The sequence below is a fragment of the Notechis scutatus genome, chromosome 1, assembly GCF_049901735.1.
Source record: "Notechis scutatus isolate UNSWTSFEM ecotype Mainland chromosome 1, rNotScu1.2, whole genome shotgun sequence".
In the NCBI taxonomy this organism is placed as follows: Eukaryota; Metazoa; Chordata; class Lepidosauria; order Squamata; family Elapidae; genus Notechis; species Notechis scutatus.
The window spans coordinates 266,701,078-266,721,975 of record NC_142009.1 but is presented as its reverse complement, the minus strand read 5'-3'; positions in this window follow the sequence as shown (position 1 = coordinate 266,721,975).

The window sequence follows — 20,898 nt, the reverse complement described above, 5'->3', positions numbered from 1 at the left end:
TCAGTTGCTGCACTCAGCAGGAGTTAGTGCCCTAAAAGGCCCCTTCCAATTCTATGATTCTATCATAAAGTCTCTATAAAGAGATCTTTGCATTCAAGCATCTAATTTTGTACTTTGAATATCTAACTTTTCCACCAGTTCAGTTCTGTTGTAAAAAAAAAAAAAAAAAAAGGTGATAATAGTGGTTAATTCTGGATGTGTGATAGTGATCCCAGAGAGCTTTTAAAAGGACTTGAAAATGTGATTCTTTTTTAAAATCTGCTCGCAACACCTCATCAGCCGGAGGTGTTAGCCTGTACTCATTTAACTCAGAGAGCAAATTGTGGCCTTGCAAATGTTAGATTGCAGCCTTTATTATCATTCATCACTTGTGATCTGATGGGTGCCATAATCTAGCAACTCATGAGTTTTCCCAACCCTATTCATTTTGTGTACTATATTGATTAGAGTCTGGATATTCATCACGTCACATTCATTTTTGAAGCTGTTTGTTCTATTCTAGCTGACCCCCATCTGATTATTTCCAGATAAATTTGAATTATAGCTCTCAGAATTCACAACCCTGGGATCAAGACTGAAAAGCTTGTTGTCAACTCACTACCAATATGCTGTAAAAGGTTATCTTTTCTAGCTAATAAACTGATCATCTGAAGATACAGAAGAATTCTTCTGCAAAAGTCAACTGTAAAGAGATCAGTATGCTCCAAGCAAAAGTATTTTCTTGTCTTTTCTAAGGATAAACTTTCTGGTATTTGGTGGTGGTTGTACTTCCAAAAGACATATCTGTTTTCTAAAATTAGATATTTGCATTTTAAAACATTATTTTTTTGAATTTAGGTACTTATGGTAATTCCAAAATTACTTTGATTTGGCTATTGAAATGGAGAGGTCAGGACAGACATTAAGAAAAGGTTTAACAACCTTTGGATTCAACAACACAGTACTTTCAAATTAAATAAACCCATATAATACTGTGCTGTGGAATGTTCTTTTTATTAGAAATCTCTAGACAACTTCTGCTTCACCTATATTTCTTGACAATATGTCCATTTTCTCTGAGAAATGATTTCCTTTTATGTAAGATATTTCAAAGTAATCCTACTTTTTTACTGGATATTTTGCTACAACGATATCTTTGCAAATCATGAAAAAAATGAATATTCAGCCTATTATCTGGTATGTCAAGATAATAGAATAGAATAGAATAGAATAGAATAGAATAGAATAGAATACTTTATTGGCCAAGTGTGATTGGACACACAAGGAATTTGTCTTGGTGCAAATATTCTCAGTATACATAAAATAAAAGATACATTTGTCAAGAGTCGAGAATCATAAGGTACAACACTTAATGATAGTCATAGGGTACAATAAGCAATCAAATCATACTAGGAAACAATCAATATAAATCGTAAGGATACAAGCAACAAAGTTACAGTCATACAGTCACAAGTGGGAGGGGATGGGTGATAAGGAGTGATGAGAAGATTAACAGTAATAGCAGTGCAGACTTTGTAAATAGTTGAACAATGTTGAGGGAATTATTTGCCTAGTGGAATGATGGCTTTCGGGGGAAAAACTGTTTTTGTGTCTAGTTGTTCTGGTGTGCAGTGCTCTATAGGGTTGTTTTGAGGGAAGGAGTTGAAACAGTTTATGTCCGGGATGTGAGGGGTCTGTAAATATTTTCACAGCACTCTTTTTGACTCCTGCGGTATACAGGTCCTCGATTGAAGGCAGGTGGTAGTAATTGTTTTTTCTGCAGTCCTAATTACCCTCTGAAGTCTGTGTGTGTCCTGTTGGGTTGCAGAACCAAACCAGACAGTTATAGAGATGCAGATGATAGACTCAATAATTTCTCCATAGAACTGTATTAGCAGCTCCTTGGGCAGTTTGAGCTTTCTGAGTTGGCACAGAAAGAACATTATTTGTTGTGCTTTTTTGATGATGTTTTTGATGTCAGGTGTCCATTTTAGGTCACGTGATATAGTAGAACCTAGAAAATTGAAGTTCTCTACTGTTGATACTGTGTTGTCTAGTACTGTAAGAGGTGGTAGAATGGGAGGGTTTCTCCAAAAGTCTACCACCATTTCTACAGTTTTGAGTGTGTCCAGTTTCAGATTGTTCCGGTTATACCACGAGGCAAGTTGTACAACCTTCTGTCTGTATGCAGATTCGTCATTGTCTCAAATGAAACCAATCAGTGTTGTGTCATCAGCAAACTTCAGTATTTTAACAGATGGATTGTTTGTGATGCAGTCATTGGTATATAGGGAGAAGAGAAGTGGAGAAAGCACACAGCCTTGGGGGGGGGCTGTGCTAATTGTACAGGTATCAGATGTGATTCTGCCTAGCTTCACCTGCTGCTTCCTGTCTGTTAGGATATTCTAATTAAAAAAAGCACTAATGAGCTTATTGAGAACCAGCTTAGTTTAATGGTTAAGACATCAGGCTAGAAACAGGAAGTTCTAGTCTGACTTAAGCATGAAGCCAGCTGGGTAACCTTAGGCGAATCATTTTCTCTCACCTTAGGAAGTAAGCAATGAAAAACCTTGCTAAGAAGACTGCAAGGATTTGCCAAAGGCAGTCACCAGGAATCAATAACTGAGGCGCGCGCGCGCACACACACACACGCACAAATAAAGGCTAATACATGATTTCATGATGACCATTGTGACTAAGATGCTGAGCTTGTCAATCAGAAAGGTCGGCAGTTCAGCGGTTCAAATCCCTCGCACTGCTGATGGAGTGAGCTCCTGTTACTTGCCCCACTTCTGCCAACCTAGCAGTTCGAAAGCATGTAAAAATGCAAGTAGAAAAATAGGGACCACTTTGGTGGGAAGGTAACAGCGTTCCGTGAGCCTTTGCCATTTAGTCATGCTGGCCACATGACCACGGAGAAGTCTTCGGAGAGAGCTGGCTCTTCGGCTTTGTAACAGAAATGAGCACTGCCCCTAGAGCTGGAGGAAACGACTAGCATGTATGTGAGAGGGGAACCTTTATCTTTACCTTAGTTTCACTTTAGCTGTAACTTATTAAGATGATGTTCAGATGTATCTTAAGGCACGCAAACATTTCTGATAGTGGGGTATTTATGTCCTTAGTTCTTTAAAAGGTACATTTTGCCTTTGGCAAATCAAGTTTTGAAGAAGAAGAGATTCTATATGGTTCATGAGAAGGACTCAAAGCTAGGGTTGAATAAGGTTCCCCAATCAACGCCCCATGTGTTATGTTAGATTTTTGTTTCCACAATCCCTGGCCAATGCACAACAGCAAGACAGGCAGCACAGTGAAAGGAGATAATTTGGCAGAAAGCAGGGGGGGCACGAATCTTAAATGAGAGGGAGAGAGAGAAGGAGAGAGAGAGTGTGAGAGCGAGTAAAAGACTGTAGACAATGTGTGTATTCCAGCTGTGCTTCAGGGAAAATGTAATAAAACAACACTATGCAGGTGTGAGCTGTCACATGGATCCCTGCAGTGCTGTTACTATTCAGTAAAATTACTGGGATAAGACACCAGTAATTTTCTTCTATGAAGTCATTGCATACTGTATATAGCATATCAAAACCTAAGCTGTCCTGCCTTTAAAGTGATACGAGAATGGAAAAAGAATTGGCCTAATGCAATTATTTACTTGTTTGGCAGTAATCCTCTGCTCACAATGCTGCTTGCATTTATATATCATTCAAAGGAGTTGATATGCAGAGGTATGTTTTTCCTTGTTGCTTTCCCCGAAGAAACCAAAATTGAAGTTATTATTAAACTCAGTATGGTAAGATTTCTCTCACAATTAGTTCTCAGAAGCTTCTGACACCACTGCTCATGGATTATTGATGGAGTGACTCATTGGGCTGAGAATTAAGAGAAGAACAGCATATGTTAAAAAAAGGAAGGAAGGAAGGAAAGAAGGAAGGAAGGAAGGAAGGAAGGAAGGAAGGAAGGAAAGAAGGGAGGAAGGAAGGAAAGAAGGAAGGAAGGAAGGAAAGAAGGAAGGAAGGAAGGAAGGAAGGAAGGAAGGAAGGAAAGAAAGAAGGAAGGAAAGAAGGAAGGAAGGAAGGAAGGAAGGAAGGAAGGAAGGAAGGAAGGAAGGAAGGAAGGAAGGAAGGAAGGAAGGAAGGAAGGAAGGAAAGAAGGAAGGAAGGAAAGAAGGAAGGAAGGAAGGAAAGAAGGAAAGAAGGAAGGAAGGAAGGAAGGAAGGAAGGAAGGAAGGAAGGAAGGAAGGAAGGAAGGAAGGAAGGAAGGAAGGAACAGGATAAAAGCCAAAATTATTGATTACTTTTACACCCCATCTTTTCTTCAGAACACAAGGTGATTCGCATGGGAGTATTCCTTCTTCATTTATTCTTAAAATAAACCTACGAAGTTGGTTGGCTCATAAGAGAATAGTTGATCCAAGTTATCCAGGGAATTTTCACAGCTGAAAGCACCCTAGACCCTGGCTTTTCCAGTTGTAGCCCAACACCTTGACTCCTCCACTCTTATTCTTTGATAGCTAACATAGAGGCCTGAGGTTTAGTCACTTTATCAGAGTTAATCTTAAATTGATGTTCCAGTTTAACAACTTTATATAATGTATTTGTATATGAAGATGAGATTACAATTGTAGGATTCCTCTGAAAATAGTGAGGAGGACAAACTTCACACCCCTTTATATAGTTTGGCACTTGGGCTGAATCACTCAGGTTTAGAAAAACGACACAGGCAACTGAGCTTTACTTTAATGCCACTACAGAACAGACTATACCACCTTTGGAGTTAAATACACAATAGGCTGGCACATCACAGCACTAGCCTACACCAAAGGAGAACAAAGAGATTTTGGAATCCCTGCATGCCATCTCCCAACATCTCTTGTGAGCAACCACCTCATTCTGCCTAACAGCAGGACTAAAGCAAATGCATGCATACATTAAAAAATATTCTAAATAGGTAAAGGCAAAGGAGAACCTGTGCTATTTCTCTGTTAGTCATAGCTGACTTTAGGAGTGCTCTTCTCCATTTTTATGCCATTGAACCAGCAGGGTCCAAAAACTTTTCTGGAGTTATGTGGCCAACATGATATCACACTGCAGCACAGAGCATATGGCGAAACATGGAGCATTGTTACCTTCCACTGAAGTAGTACATATTTATCTACTTGCATTTACTGTACAGTACATGCTTTCAAACAGCTAGATTGGCAGGAGTTGAGGCAAGTGATGGGAGCTCACTCCATCACACAGTAGTAGGACTCGAACCCCCAGAACAAAGACCTTCGCTGGCATCTTTTAAGCCATTGAGCCACTCCACCTCAAAATTCTAAACACAGAGAGAAGATATTGCTGCTCTTCTAAGCAACAATCTTAAATTGAGGCCCCATATAAACAAATCAAGGATACAAAGTGTTCAAGATTTTACCATGTGACAAGTGTATGCTTGGAATATTCTAGTGGTCTTTCTAAGAGAGGTAGCAAGCATGAAATAATTTATTGGAAGCCACTGGATCTAAGACACAGAATTATCTTGACTACTTGATTAGTAGACAGAGAGTTCAGCAGCCAGAATAATAAGGCTTTCTCTACTGAGATACTGGAAAGGATATGGAAAGGAAAAGGGTAAATAAATCTTTCTTCCAGTTCTTGCAGGGTCACTGTTTCTCTGCTGTAACTGCTATTCACATGTGTTTGCTTCTAAATCAGTTTTTGACTCCTAGTGATCGCCTGGACAGTCCCTGCAGCTTTCTTAGCAAGATTTTCAAAAATGGTTCGCCATTGCCTCCTTCCTAGAGCTGAGAGAGAGTGACTGGCCCAAAGTCACCCAGTTGACCTCCTGGATTCTAGTCTGATGCCTTAACTGCAAGGATGGGATTCAAATTTCTTAACAACAAGTGTTGTGGGTGTGGCCTAATTTGTGGGTGTGGCTTGGTGGTCATGTGACTGGGTAGGTGTGGCTTGTATGTAAATATTATAAATATTTATATAAATATTGAATTTTTTAATATAAAAAAGCAACTTTTACCCAAAATCAGGCAAAGCAGGCAGGCAGATTGAGTTGCTCACAGAATCACAGATTCACTCAGAGACCTACCATTCTGCAATCTGCTAGCTGAGTCTGTCACATAAAATTTACTAGCAGGCAAACTCTCTAAATTAACCCACAACACATCATGTATGTAAATATTGAATTTTTTATTAAAAAAGAGCAACTTTTACCCAAAATCAGGCAAAGCAGGCAGGCAGATTGAGTTGCTCACAGAATCACAGATTCAATTAGAGATCTATCTATCTGCAATCTGCTAGCTGAGTCTGCACTGAAAAATAGAAGCTTCAGTCCTAAGGAAGGTTCAGCTCTGCTTTTAGATTAACTAAAAAGCAATAAATTCAACAATTTCCTGCTTTCTAGCTAATCTAAATCTGTCGGCACAGCAAAACAGCCAATGGTTGGGGGGTGGGGGGAAGGAAAAATAGCAACTTATCAAACACAGGCAAGTTTGATGGCACACGTGCCAGGTAAGGAGCAAGTGGGTGGGGAGGGGAGGGGAGGAGCCAGCCAGTGGTGCAATTTGCTGGTTCTCCAAACTGGGCAGAATCATAACAGCCAGTTCTATAGAACTGGTCTGACCAGGTAGAATCCCACCCTTGCTTAACTGCTATACCAAACCAGCCCTGTTTACACAGCAGAATAGAATTCATATAAGCAGTCTAAATGAGCTCCTTAGATAAAGCAGGGAATAAAAGAAAGGAAATGTGTTGACCCTATGAAACAGAAGCTATGCATTCCCAATTTAAATAGCAAACACTTCAAATAATGCAATAGCCATCAAAAATATTAATTTGGGGTCCCTGGATTATCCAGCATAACAACTACATTATCATTCTTAAGCAAAGTCTTCATTTGTTTAGCAGATGAAGCAAAAAATAAAGAAACAACTGATAATCAGTAGCTTATTTATTCCAGATTTTTCACAATTATAGTTTAGTATTTGGCTTACTGTCTAAAATTGCTTATTAGATATCAGCTAGTGGGCAACTTGCTGCTTTGAACACCTCAGAAATCATGTATTGTAAGCAGGTGTGTGTGTCTGGGCATAGGAAAATGTGTTGGAAACATTTTCCCCCCAAGGGAAAATTGTTGGCACTGACTATAATAATACTATAATGAAAAACCTGGATTGTATACTTACTGAAAACAATGAAATTAGTTATAGCACAAATGAGATGTTATCGGTGGTTCCTGGATTATTCAAAACAACTACATTATTATTCTTAACCAGTAGCAAAGTCTTTTCTTGGTTCTATTTACTAGATGAAGCAAGAAGCATGGAAAATAACTGAAATGCATATATAAGTAGCCCATACATGCCAGAAATGTTTCACAATTATAATTTGATGTTTGGCTTGCTGTCTAAAATAGCTTACACAGTTTTCTGTGTCTCTAGCTATCAAAGCTGCAGTAAATCTCTGAAGTGGCATCTGTATTGTCAGAAGAAAATGAATGTGAAGCACAAGTTGAACATTAAAAAGAAAACTGCTAGTGGCATTAATTTTGGAATTGCTTTTGTTAAAAAGTGCATGTTGCTGTTCTTGGCTGACCAGGAGTGTACAGGAATGCTCCACTGTCCCAGAGTCTGTTTTCCTGAGATAACTGGGATGGTTTGTTGAGCTGTTTGTATGTTTTTGTTGGGAGGGGATTCAATATCCATACTATTTACCTATTTAGGAGTGGTACTTAAGATTTCATGTCTTTCATCACAACCATGGACTTTTCCTAACTAGCATGTAACTTACTAAATGCAACAAACCACATATAGGTTGGCACTTGATCAAGATTAACGAAGGAAAATGTTAGTTCCTGCCTAAAGGAGGCAATAAAAAGATTTGTGTTAAAGAAAACCTCCCTTCATTTGGGGAAATCTATACAATTATAGACCAGTCTCAAACATGCCATTTCTGAGACTGGTGATCAGATGTGATGGTATTGTTAGAATTTTCTTTTGGAGACAAAAGGAATTGCTATAGGCAGAGAAAGAATCAGATAAGAAGCAGATTAGTCCACAGCAAGAATATGGATGTGATAAATGCCTCAGGAGAGACCCTTCATAGTTTTTTTTTGGCATGGCAGAAGAGAAATGTACTTTCAGACTTGCAAGATTCTGTTAATGTAACTGCATAATTAAGAGTTAGGTCATTTGGGTGTGCTTCTTGTCTGGATTATCTCACAAGACTAACATCAAGACTGAAATATGTTTTCTTTTCAGGTTATATACCGAGTTCATCTCCGGTTAGATTTTACAAATACTTTTCATTTGTAGTGTAGCGTGTGAAAGTGTAGTACTACTGGTATATTGGGGAGGGTGGAAAGCAGTGGTGGGATTCATTTTTTTTTTTACTACCGGTTCTGTGGGCATGACTTGATGGGTGTGGCAGGGGAAGGATACTGTAAAATCTCCAGCCAGAGGTGGTATTTGCCGGTTCTCCGAACTACTCAAAATTTCTGCTACCGGTTCTCCAGAACTGGTCAGAACCTGCTGAATACCACCTCTGGTGGAAAGGGATTCTTAGCACCTCATAGACAAAAAACCAGCACACAAAGATGATCGTGTGTGTATGTGTATGTGTGTGTGTGTGTGTGTGTCATAGTTCAAGATTAAAGAACTTCAACATGTAGTTGAAGCAGGTTAAACAAATAAAGCTTTATATTCTTTCTTTCTTTCTAGTGTAACTACTACCATATAAATGCAGTTAATCACTTTGTGTCTCTAATTTAGGGTTTAACAATTTATCTGCCTCCATGTGATGTTCTGAAGTGAATGAATCTTAGTTATTATTTCTTGCATAGCTATATCTAAGTTCCTATAAGAGTTAATCAAGCGCTTCAGATAAAACTTAGCAAATGCCTCTCATACCTGGTAGTCTATTGGGTTTCAGATCCTCTTGTCCCACTTTCCGTATCAGAAAGACATGAGACTCTCTTCACTGAGGAACTTGTAGATTCTCAGCAACCAAAACTGTTTAAACCTCATTTAATTTGTCAGCCATCTTCTTCATCTCTCCAATCCCAACAGCAGCTTCCTTCTTGTCAGTTTCATCATCTATTTCAATTTCATCTCTTCTCTCCATGAGTGATTATGGTTAAAATCCGTATCCATTTCATTCCCTGGTATTTTCCCAGGTCAAATATTATGATCTTTAAGCAGAGTTTCTATATTTGGGGGATAGGACAGCATAGCAGACTGTATGTACAGTTCATAACTGCATTTTGTGTGCTTTATTTTTTTTCTCTTGATGCTCAAAAAATATAGGCCTGTGTGAGAAAGCTACGCCAAACTGCTTTGTATTGGTAGGTCATGATATTTTGGATGTAGCAGTGACATGTAATATGCTAAAGCACTTTGAGTCCTTTCCAAGGTTCTGCTGGTATCTCCAGGAGCTCATTGCATATGATGAAGGAGGCTCTAGAATTGATGTGGCAATTTTGCTCCACTATTTAGCAGTAAAGATTTCACTGCTTCTAAAGCTTTGCTTGAAGTATCTTCAAAATAACTTTACACTCCCCCAAGGAAAGACTGGGGGAATGAATGTAGATGTGTGGGGGGGATAGATGGGAAAAGGCTGTACTACTTGAGAAATATTACCTGGAGCAGCTTGGTCCAGGAAAAAAAGTCATGGAAGGATGCTTTCAATGCCTTTTAAAGAAGCTTCTAGAAAAGGGACCATGAGCTGGCCTTGATTTTTTTTTAATGCTATTCTGTTCACAGATGCCTAATTAGTATCCAAGTAATTAATGGGAGGCTTTATCCAATTAATTATCATACTGAAATGACTCCCAGAGTTCAGTACATCCTTGACCAACACACTCTGGAAGAGAATATTTGAAACAATTTTCCTTCTGGAGTGAATGCAGCCTTCCATTTATCAGTGTTTGATATTTTCCATTAAAAACCTAGTCCTCATTTTTCAGGACAGTCTGATGAAAGTTTCGCAAATTGTCCACTTAAATTATTTGACTGACAAATAAAATAATTGATTAAATGTCAAATAATTGCTAGTTGAAAGAAGCACATTAGTTTATCATCTTCATTAAAATGCACCAGGTACCCCCAAGTTAATCAAGAAGCATTTGAAGGAAATAGAGACAGAAGTATATTTTCTTACTCTGAAGAAAGACTTGAGATTTTTTTAAAAATCAAAAGGTGTTTCATTATTAAAGCTTTCAGGGAGCTGGTTCTGGTTCTTCTGTGAGGCTAGCAAAGAGAAAAAGAATAGTGCTGCTTTCTGGATGGAAGCTAAGGTGGAACTATTATCACTAACAGCACTGAAGAAAAGAAAAAAAAAATCATCCAGGATTGTTGAAATGAGTGAAATACTATACGACTTTTTGTGTTTCCTTCTTGAAAGTCTCTGCAGGAAACCTTGGTAAACAGCAAGACATTTTCCTTCACTTCAGCATGCATGTACTGTATTTCTTTTTTTAAAAATTCAAAATATAACATCCCCTTCGAAGTAAGGTTGATTCTTGTGATTACATGGACATAGTATTTTTTTTATATCAATATGAAATGGTGTGCCACTAGCCATGCCTTCAATACTCCATAAATCATGTATTGTAAGCAAATGTGTATGTGTTTGGAAATTGTTTGTACTGAATATAATAATATTACAATGGCAAAACATGGGTTATTTATTTACTAGCAGCAATAAAATTAGTTATACCCAAATGAAATGTTAATGGCAGTTCCTAAATAATTCAAGATGACAACTACACTATTATTCTTAACCAACAGCAAAATTTTCTCTTAGTACTCAGAGTACTCTATTTAATAGATGAGCAATGAACAAGAAAAATAACTGAAGTGTAGATATAAGTGGTAACCTTTTGAAAAGAAGGACTGAATGAGGAACAGAAAAACCTTCTTTTGGGAATAGGTGTAGTTGTATTTGAAAAATAATATCAAGTTATAAATACTGTAACTTTTATTCTAAGTTTATTTTGGAAATATACAGAGTAAATGAGTCAAAAAGCATATATTTACTGAAGTTGTACAATATTTTTTTCACAACAGGAATCCAGACTAGAACAAGCAAAACAAGGAATGTATTTTTTTATCTATCCAAGGGAGAACATTTCTCTTTTATCCTACCCCCAAGTCAAAGTGTTTCACAAAATGTCTTCTCCAATAAGGATGTTGGGAATTCTGCATACTGTATGAAAAATAAGACATTGTCCGCCTAAAAGGCGGGAAACATATAATTTTAAAATGTGGAAACTTGGTTGTTTTCTTGCAGTGTAGAGTTGTAATTGCAGGAATGCTCTTATCTTGGATGGCAAACCTCAGATTAAGAAGGTTCCAAAGTAAATACAACTCAGGCAAACAAAGTCACTAATGTAAAGTAGGATTAGAGAGAGGAAGTAAACATGTGTTAGACTTTAACTAGAGATAATTAATTGTGTTAATTACTATGCTAAACAGTAACTAAAGTTAAGCAATAACCAAAGTTAACCAATGTTGGAGGATTACTAAAAATGTGTATAAATGCAAGACTAGACTCCAATAAAGTTCATCATGATTCATTTGATCATGATCAAACACCTCGACTGCCTCGTCATTACAACATTGCAGACATCATCAGTGCACCATCACTGTTAGATAATGTTACTTATTCAGGTAATGAAAAGTCTGCAAGCAAACAATCAAGTTCAGCATACAAGTATACCTGGAACTTGTATTTTTAGAATAGTTAGAATAGTTCATCACCTACATACATTCATACATACATACATACATACATACATATGAGATAAATATTGGATCAAATAACTTAAAAGCCTACTCTCAGATCAGAGAGATTCAAGTGACTTGAGACCATTTTTTACCCAATCATATCAATTTGGATGGAGAACAGAAAGAATTTTGGAGAGTTCACAGTTTCTGATCTCAAAATTTATTTTAAAACTCATTATTGTATTCTTTATCTGATGGACATAGTTTTAGCTCATTTTCCCTTTTCTTCTTTTTACTCCTTCTGTTGCCTTCACTTACTGTGATTGATTCCTTTTCTTTATTTCACATCATGTTACTTAGCCCAAAAGGGAAACTGAATATATAGATTGATGGATGGATGGACAGATGGGCTCAATAATCTTTTGGATTTAAAAAAAGCATGTTGGTGCACATTAACTTTTCCTGGGTGCCAAAAGCAAATGGATTCAGAGTAGTATCTCATATTGTCAGTGACTCTCATGAGAATTTTGAAAAAGAAATAATATGAAGTTCATAGTAGTTCCAGAGGCAGGAAAAAAACCATTAGAACAAGATCCTTCAAAATGGATCCCCAAGAGATGATGGGGCTATCCAAGAGGTTGCTAAATATATGAGGGTCAAAAGGAGGTCAATAAATATATGGGGGTCAAAAGCAGGTCAGTAATGACTGGGGATCCAAAGGAGATTAGTAAATATCTGGAGGTCAAGAGATGGTCAATAAATTATGGAAAGTTGATTGGTATCAATTAACCTTTTCATGTCTTTGTAGAGCTCCATGCCTGTCCTAATAAGATGAGACCAGGGATAATCAGGGTTGGCTGATCAGTGAAAGTGGCCTTGAATTATCATTAATTGTTCTTACTATTATTACTCTCAGGGCAATTAGTTCAAGTCGTATTTATTAAATTATTTTCATATAATAAACGTTTGGGTTCAAATAACAATATGAAACTACATGAAAGAGTTGAGTTTGGGGATGCTTTCTATGCCCTTTTCCAGGGATTTTCCTAACAATGCTAGGATTCGGGTAAACTGGCAAAAATAGCTTTGGCTACAAGGTAAGATCTGTAGTCAGCTTTTTCTATTATAGTTACTTATATTTAGTTCTGATTAATATATCTAGTGATTGAATTTAATATTAATTAGTAATTTTAGTATTAGTATTAGTAATTTTAGCATTAGGGCTAGCAGGTGTTTTAAAGCCTAGAATCTAACAGTCTTGGATTATCTACAAATGAAGTTGTCATTACATTTTACAACAGCCAGGACTGGGGGAGAATGATTTGCAATTTGCAAGAAACAAGTACATGAGGTTCGCATAGCTTATGCATGCTCTGGTTATAAAAATAATTTAAATGCCTTGTTATACTGTACAAACACAAGAAAATAATTCCCATGCAGAGACAATTGGCTTCTTTCTATTTTGTTGTTTTTCCCCTTAAAATTGAAAAGGGGAATCACTTATCTATTACTGCATACTTGTCTGTATATGTGTATCATTTATTTAGTTCAATTTCTTGTGGCTGCCCAGTTCATTGTCTTGTTTCTGGATGGCTAATAACAGTTTAAAAAACACAACATAAACAATAAATATATACTTAGCAGATGAGATAAGCCACAAACAGCCATCAACCTAGCCAGTTTACATGGTATGTCATATGTTCCAACTCTCATACTCAGTAACATAACCAAGACCTTATGAAAGGTAAACAAAATTAGGCTAATCTAATCTCTGGGAGAATGCTGATTTCCAGGACTAAAGATAGAAAATCCCCAGAAACTAGAAGCCTTATAAGAGCCACTCACTCTTTCTAGGGTTAAGCTGAAGCCTATTCTTCACCATCCAGACTTCCACAGTTTCTTGATACTGAGATAGAACCTCCATGACATTTCTTGGTCATCCTGGGGTGGGATTATAAAGCATCTCACCCAGTGCTATTAGATGCTCACCTGGTAGATTCCTGTAGACAAAGAGGTTCTAGTCGATGTTGATGGGGGGACAGTTCTAGCCCATGGTCTCTGCAACATCCAACATAGTTTGTTATTGACACCAACTGGAACAGACCCTGAAGGAAGAAGGAGAAACAGTGCAACACAACACAACACAATACTGTGCTGCCCATCCCTGTCTGCATGTAGGTGTTTAATTTTAATTTAATTCTAAAAAGTCTATTATGACATTTGTACAAGTTTCAAAGAATGTTAAATATCTTAGATCTTTCTCCAAGGGAAAGCATGTACTTATCAAATTGGGCAACTTTTATATAAAAAATAAAAAAGTTCATATTTTTTTCAGAAAAGTATGGTCTTTTTTCTGAAAAAGTTGGGATGTTGAAGTAAGCATTGTAAAAATTCAGAATATGCTGGAGGTGTACGATTTTGACTTATAATTGTTCAAAGCAACAAATACATGACCTAAGAGGATTTTTTTTTTTAATATTTAGGGAATGTTTAAATAATATATTATTGATAATGGTCCTACTAAGAATGTTGTAGACACATTACAGAACATTTCAAAAATCTTGTGGTTGTCGATCAGATAATTATGGCTGCAAATTTTAATCAATCTTTGGATAATTAATAAGCTCAAAATGCTAAACCATTTAACTCTAATTCTTGTGAATCAGATTAAATTAAATTTGATTGACATATTATGACTTAAATACAACAAGAATACACCTTTCACATTTTACATCAAAATGCTCTTAGGGTGTTTGCTGCTATATCAATCCTTTTGTTAACATAACTATATTAAAGTTAAAGTAAAAAAATAAAAAATAAATAAAAGAACAAATATAGAATAAAAGAAAGAAAGAAAAGTAAGACAATGCCAAAAATGCAGGAAAAAGAAAGAAAACATTATGAAATAGCTTCCGGGTTTCTTTATCACAGTTATAAATAAAAATATAAATTTATCTCTTACTCATAATTACAGCTCTAATTTTTCTGTAATTTATTTCTTTTTTAATCATCAAAACCTTAATTATTAAATTTTATTTTTCTGTTTCATGAAAAAAGTGCTGACTATTTCCCATCAGCAATAAATATAGATATTATCTTTTCTCTGATCAAAGAAGTCAATTGGCCATCTCATCAAGTTTCATATATATATAAAATCTTGCTAAAGTTATCACATGTCAAAAAAGTTCCCTAACCTTTTTTCCAACTGTTTATCCAATAACCCTTAAAGGCAAAACTCTGGTTTCAATTGTACATGAATGTTTAAAATCTTCTGAATTAATTATGAATTTGAGTTCAATATTTTCTGTCTATATTACATGTTCATCAAGCATGATAAAATGTTGTTCATATTTCCTGCATAAGTAAGAAATACCATTATCCATTCTAGACAGTTTTTCTGTTGTTATGTACCAATGATGTATCATTTTATAAACATTCTCTTTAAAATGATAACAATGTAAAGTTCAGTCCTTTCAACCACATTTTCTCCCACTGTTCCACTTCTATGCTCTCAGGTTGTGCTGGTGTATCAGTCCTTAATTGAAAGGATTAATAAATGTAATATAGGCACCTCATCTGATTGTTCCATAGTAACATCACCAATTGCTATAAGAAAATATACTTCATAAAACTAAAAAGTTAAATGGGAAAATATGATCATTTAGGAACTTTTGAGCATATATGTAAGATGAGTACATCAGTGTTATATAAAACTTTGATGAATGCTAGTAGGTCTTAATTTATTTTATGTACCTGAAACAGAATATTCATTGAATTGAATAAAATACATTGAGAGTAAGTAATACATTGCAAATTATTAGTTCTTTGACTGAAATAATTCTAGCAATCTAATATTACGACTCCAGGGTTAAATTCATATATCTCTAGTTCAATATATCAACATTTTATAAATTTTACTCTTGATTGTATGAGTCAAATCTCAAATGTAACTGTGGAAGTAATTAATAAAGTCTAATATATTATGTACAATGTGGCTCAAATGTGATGAAGCTGCAACTGTATTTCTCAAAATCAGAAATTAGTTCATTTATGAAAGGATTATAGCCAGTGAGTGGTATATGTTGTTGTGACTATTGCTGTGGTAGATATAAAGTTATTTTTTCAAATGTCACTTATTGTTTAATTTTAGTCTCTCAATCCCATATAGAATAGAATAGAATAGAATAGAATAGAATAGAATAGAATAGAATAGAATAGAATAGAATAGAATTCTTTATTGGCCAAATGTGATTGGACACACAAGGAATTTGTTTTGGTGCAAATTCTCTCAGTGTTCATAACAAGAACAAAATACATTCAGGTTGTTTGCTGGTGTATCAGTATAATCATAGAATCATAGATATAACACTTAATAGTAGTCAAAGGGCACATATGTATAACACTTAATATTTGGCAAAGGGTACAAATAAGCAATCAAATCATACTAGGAAACATAATAATAAGCAATCAAATTATACTAGTAACAGTCAATAATTTAAAAAATCATAAGGATACAAGCAACAAAGTTACATTCATGCAGTCATAAGTGGGAAGAGATGGATGAAAGGAAGGATGAGAAGATGAATAGTAATAGTAATGCAGACTTAGTAAATAGTTTGACAGTGTTAAGGGAGTTGAAACAGTTTATGTCCAGGATGTGAGTGGTCCATAAATATTTTCACAGCCATCTTTTTGACTCGAGCACTATACAGGTCCTCAATAGAAGGCAAGGCTTTTCTTTTTCAATGTTGCATTGAATTTGTTATATTTAAATAATAATTTGCAAATGCTTTCTAATAAATTATCTTGATTCTGAATAACTATTAGTATTTATTGGGTTCAGATACATGATGTTGGCATATATAATCTTACTATAATTCCCTTTGAAATGAAGAACATTTTAGTTTACTTTATTGTCATTGCACATCATACAGCGAAATTAAATGCCATCTTCAGTGTATTATACAGTAGAATTCAAGGGAGCTACTGCCCTGGGATAGAAGCTGTTTTTCAGCCTATTTGTCCTTGTTTTTATTATCCTGTACTGTCAGCCAGATGGTAATAGTTCAAAAAAAGGGTGCCCAGGATGAGATGGATCTTTGAGAATGTTTTGAACTTTCTTAAGGCAGTGGAAGCTATAAAGAAGGGAGTGGGCAACCAATGATCATCTGGGCAATGATGTTAACTTTCTGTAGTTCTGTCCTATCTGTCACTGTGCAATTGGCAAACCACACACAGGTGCAGTAAGTTAAGATACTCTTTATGGTGCAGCGGTAGAAGGTCACCAGCAGTTTTTCATTCAGTTGTTGTTTTCTGAGACATCTCAGGTAGTATAATCTCTGCTGGGCCCTTTTGGCCAGTGCTGCAATGTGAGCACCTCAGGTCAGGTCCTTGTTTATGGTAACACCCAGAAACTTAAAACTGACCACTTGCTCCACTCAATCTCCATTGATAAGCAGGGGCTGTATGTCTGATCTGTTCCTTCTATAGTCCACTATCGAAGTGGTCTTATTGGTGTTGAGGACCAAGTTATTGTCTCCACACCACAAAAACAATCGGTCCACCTCATCTCGGTAGGCAGACTCATCCCCCCAGAGATGAGTCCCACTACTGTTGTATCATCTGAAATTTTAGTAATAGTATTACTAGCATGAGTGGGAATGCAATCATGCACATAAAGAGTATAGAGTAAGGGACTCACTCTTAGAGCAACCCTATGGTGTACCAGTGTTAAGAATAAGGGCTGAAGTGGTATGATTACCTAATCTGACCCTCTGTGAGTGGCCAGACAGGAAATCCATAATCCAAAGGCAGATTGAATTAGAAAGTCCAAGGTCCAGAAGTTTAGACACTAGTCTATGTGGAAGAATTTTGTTAAATTCAGAAATAAAATCTACAAAAAGCATAGCACCCCCGCTGTTCTAGATGAGTCAGAGCAGTGTAAAGAGTGATGTCTATAGCATATATAGTATATTTGACCATGATGCTAGTAGTGAAATCTTTGGACTTATCCTTGCTTTTAATTTTAAATTTTAAATCCAAATTTAAAAGTAAATCCAAATTTTAAACAATTTTTCCTTACATTTTTTTTTATGTAACAAATATCTGCAATATTAGTTTAGCCCCCTCTTGTACCGTTGATATTCTGCCATTAGGAAATTTTAATCATTGTTATTCATGAAGACATTTTGCTCTATAATATCATCTGAGACTGAAAAAAGCTAGAACACCTCTCTCTTTTATATCTGCTTGCAAATACTGTTGCAAAATGTTGAATCTTACTCTTTTTTCCCATTCTGTATAAATCTATTAATTGTTCTTTGATAATCCTGCAATCTGGGATTGAATTGGTGCCATTTAAAACAAGAAATTTATGCTAGGTAATAAATTTATTTTTGTTGTCACCATTAGTCCCAGTCAGAAAAGTTTTAAGTTTTGCCATCTTTCAAGGTCTTGTATTTTTTCTTTCCATGATTTGTTGTAATTGTTTTGAATTGTGCCTATTGCATCCTGTCAAATACAGTTCTAAACATTTCACTGGACCTTTTTTTTTTATTATTTTTTTATTTTTTTGAGAATTACACAGCGTGTCAGTTGGTACATATTTCTTGTGCATAGTATCTATAGTCTTTCCCTCCTAGATTTAAATATATATTCAAATTATATTAATCAACTTTCCATGTCATGTTATGTTATTATTACATCATCATTAGACTTTAGTTGCAAGTTCGCATTATCCTTTTAGAGAAAATCTCAGTTTTTACTAATTCTAATTCATATTATCATTCATTCCATAATAATCAATTATAACATATCATTACTATTGTATTATATTTACTATTGTATTATATTTATGTTACAATATATTTCATTTTCCTATTTTTCTATCTAGCCACTGATAAAATAAATCCCATATTTTATAATATTCTTTTTCTTCTTGCTCTCTAATTGCCAGTGTTAATCTATTTATCTCTGCACATTCCATTATTTTCTTAATCACTTCCTCCTCTATCGGATTTTTTTCATTTTTCCAATTTTGAGCAAATACAATTCTAGCTGCAGTTAAAACATTAATAATCAAATGTGTCAATTCTCTATTGTGTCCTTCAGGTAAGATACCCAATAAAAATATCTCTGGTTTCAAGTCTATATGCTGTGTTGTCATTTTTTCCAGCCATGTATGAATTTTAGTCCAGTATCTTTTGGCTTCCACACACATCCACCACAGCATTTCACTGGATCTTTTGTTAGGTCACAACCAGTATTTTGTTTCACAAAACTTCCTTCATCAGAAGTTGTGTCTTAAATATTGAAGTTGTGTCTTAAGTTGTGGTTTTTTTAAATATTGATCTTGTATCTGGAAAAGCAATCAAAATCTTTCATTAAATTTCATCAATTGTTGTATCGGGCTTTGTGGTATCATAATGGTTAATACTATATCATCTGTGTAATTTCATTTTATATTCTTCACCCTGAATTATGATACTGATTATCTGTTTAACTTTCCAGATCTTGTTTCCAAGACTTGCTTATCTTAAGTTAAAGTTTTATTGTATTTCCTGGAGGATGCACTTACAAAAACCATGGAATGGAAACTGAGCCATATTCACATGACAAACTTGATACTTGTGATAATTAGAGACAGTAATAGTGTGCATCAAGTTATCGCTGATGAAGACTTTAAACCCTTAAAATTATTATAGAAGGAAATTGAAATTAAAATTGAATTTTAATTTCAAAAATTAAACATATCTTGATTTCACACTTCTAAAATTCCTAAAATTATTTCCAGTGTCTGGGATAAATTTGGATCGATTCTAACTTTAGGGTAATTATTTTAAAAACAATAAGCTATTGTAACTTAGTTATAACTATCAATACTGTTTAAAGGAGTGAATGCACTTTTGCATTATGTGCAAAAAACGAGAATGTATCTATATATGATGAATTATGGATTTACTAAACATGGAGGCAAGAACAACAAAATGTTCTTCAATGTGGAGAATATATCAGATTTATAATTTTGGATCACTCCTTGCTTTCTATTTATGAGCTGGCTCTCTACCAATATTGTCTAGAAATACTGGTATGTTAATCTGTGAGGCTACAGTTTGTTTAAAAATTACACAAAATTATTTTTATACAGTATGTAACATTTCATTTTTGTTGCCTTCTTTTTTATTTGACAGTGTGCTTCTCCTAATTTCTCTCTTCCCCCTTTCTCTCTCTCCCTTTTTGAATATTAAGGAAATAAAAAGTAATTATTTTAATTTTAAAAAAGAATTATAAAATTAGGATGTAAAGGCAAGAAATATCCTGTCTCTCTCTGAAAGGCCAAATTTTCAACATTTCTCCTGCAAATACAAGAAAAAACAAGACATTGGTCAACTGTTCCATAAAACTGCACTTGTCAAAAACAATTCTAGTGGAAAGCAGTTTATGTTACATTGTTATTTCTATAAGTCAAACTAACTGCCTTTCAGCATAGTGTCTGTTAGGACTACAGTACATGATTCTAAATGGCATTCCCAAGTTATTGTTCCAATTGCATTTCCATTTCTGCTAAACAATAAGTGGTATATTCGTGATCTAGGACTTTGTTGTGACTGCTGCTGTTTAAAGTCAAGAGCTAAATGAACTGCTAAAAAGATTTGTGTTGTGGAATGTGTTTATGTGCACATGTTTAAACTGATCATTCTTCATCAATTCTTCAGTAAACCCACTCAGGGTAGCCTGAATGTTTTTAACAGCAGCAAAGACCATGGGATTCCTGCATCAATATTTTCTTCCTTCTTCCCCCCTCCCCCGCATAGCATACAAATGTTTCTCAATATCCTATTGAATGAAGAGGACTTTATGTGATACATCTATACCTGCTGTTTTGTAATGTGTTTTATGTTTATCCTGGTAAATGCCTGACAAATGCCTACAAATGCCTGTTTTGTTTTATTAATTTATGACTGATGTGTGCATACGTCATCTTGTAAAGGTTGTTTGTTTACCAACTTACTCCCCCCCACACACATCTGCCACTGCCTGCTCCTTTATTTCTCACTGCCTCCTTTAGCAATGTAATATTTTCTCCATTGATTGTGACCACTAAAATTAGCAATATTCTAAATGAGAGTATGTAGGGAAACCCAATATATTGAATGTTTTTTAGGTATTATATTTCACCTGCTGCATTTTGCATCCTAGAA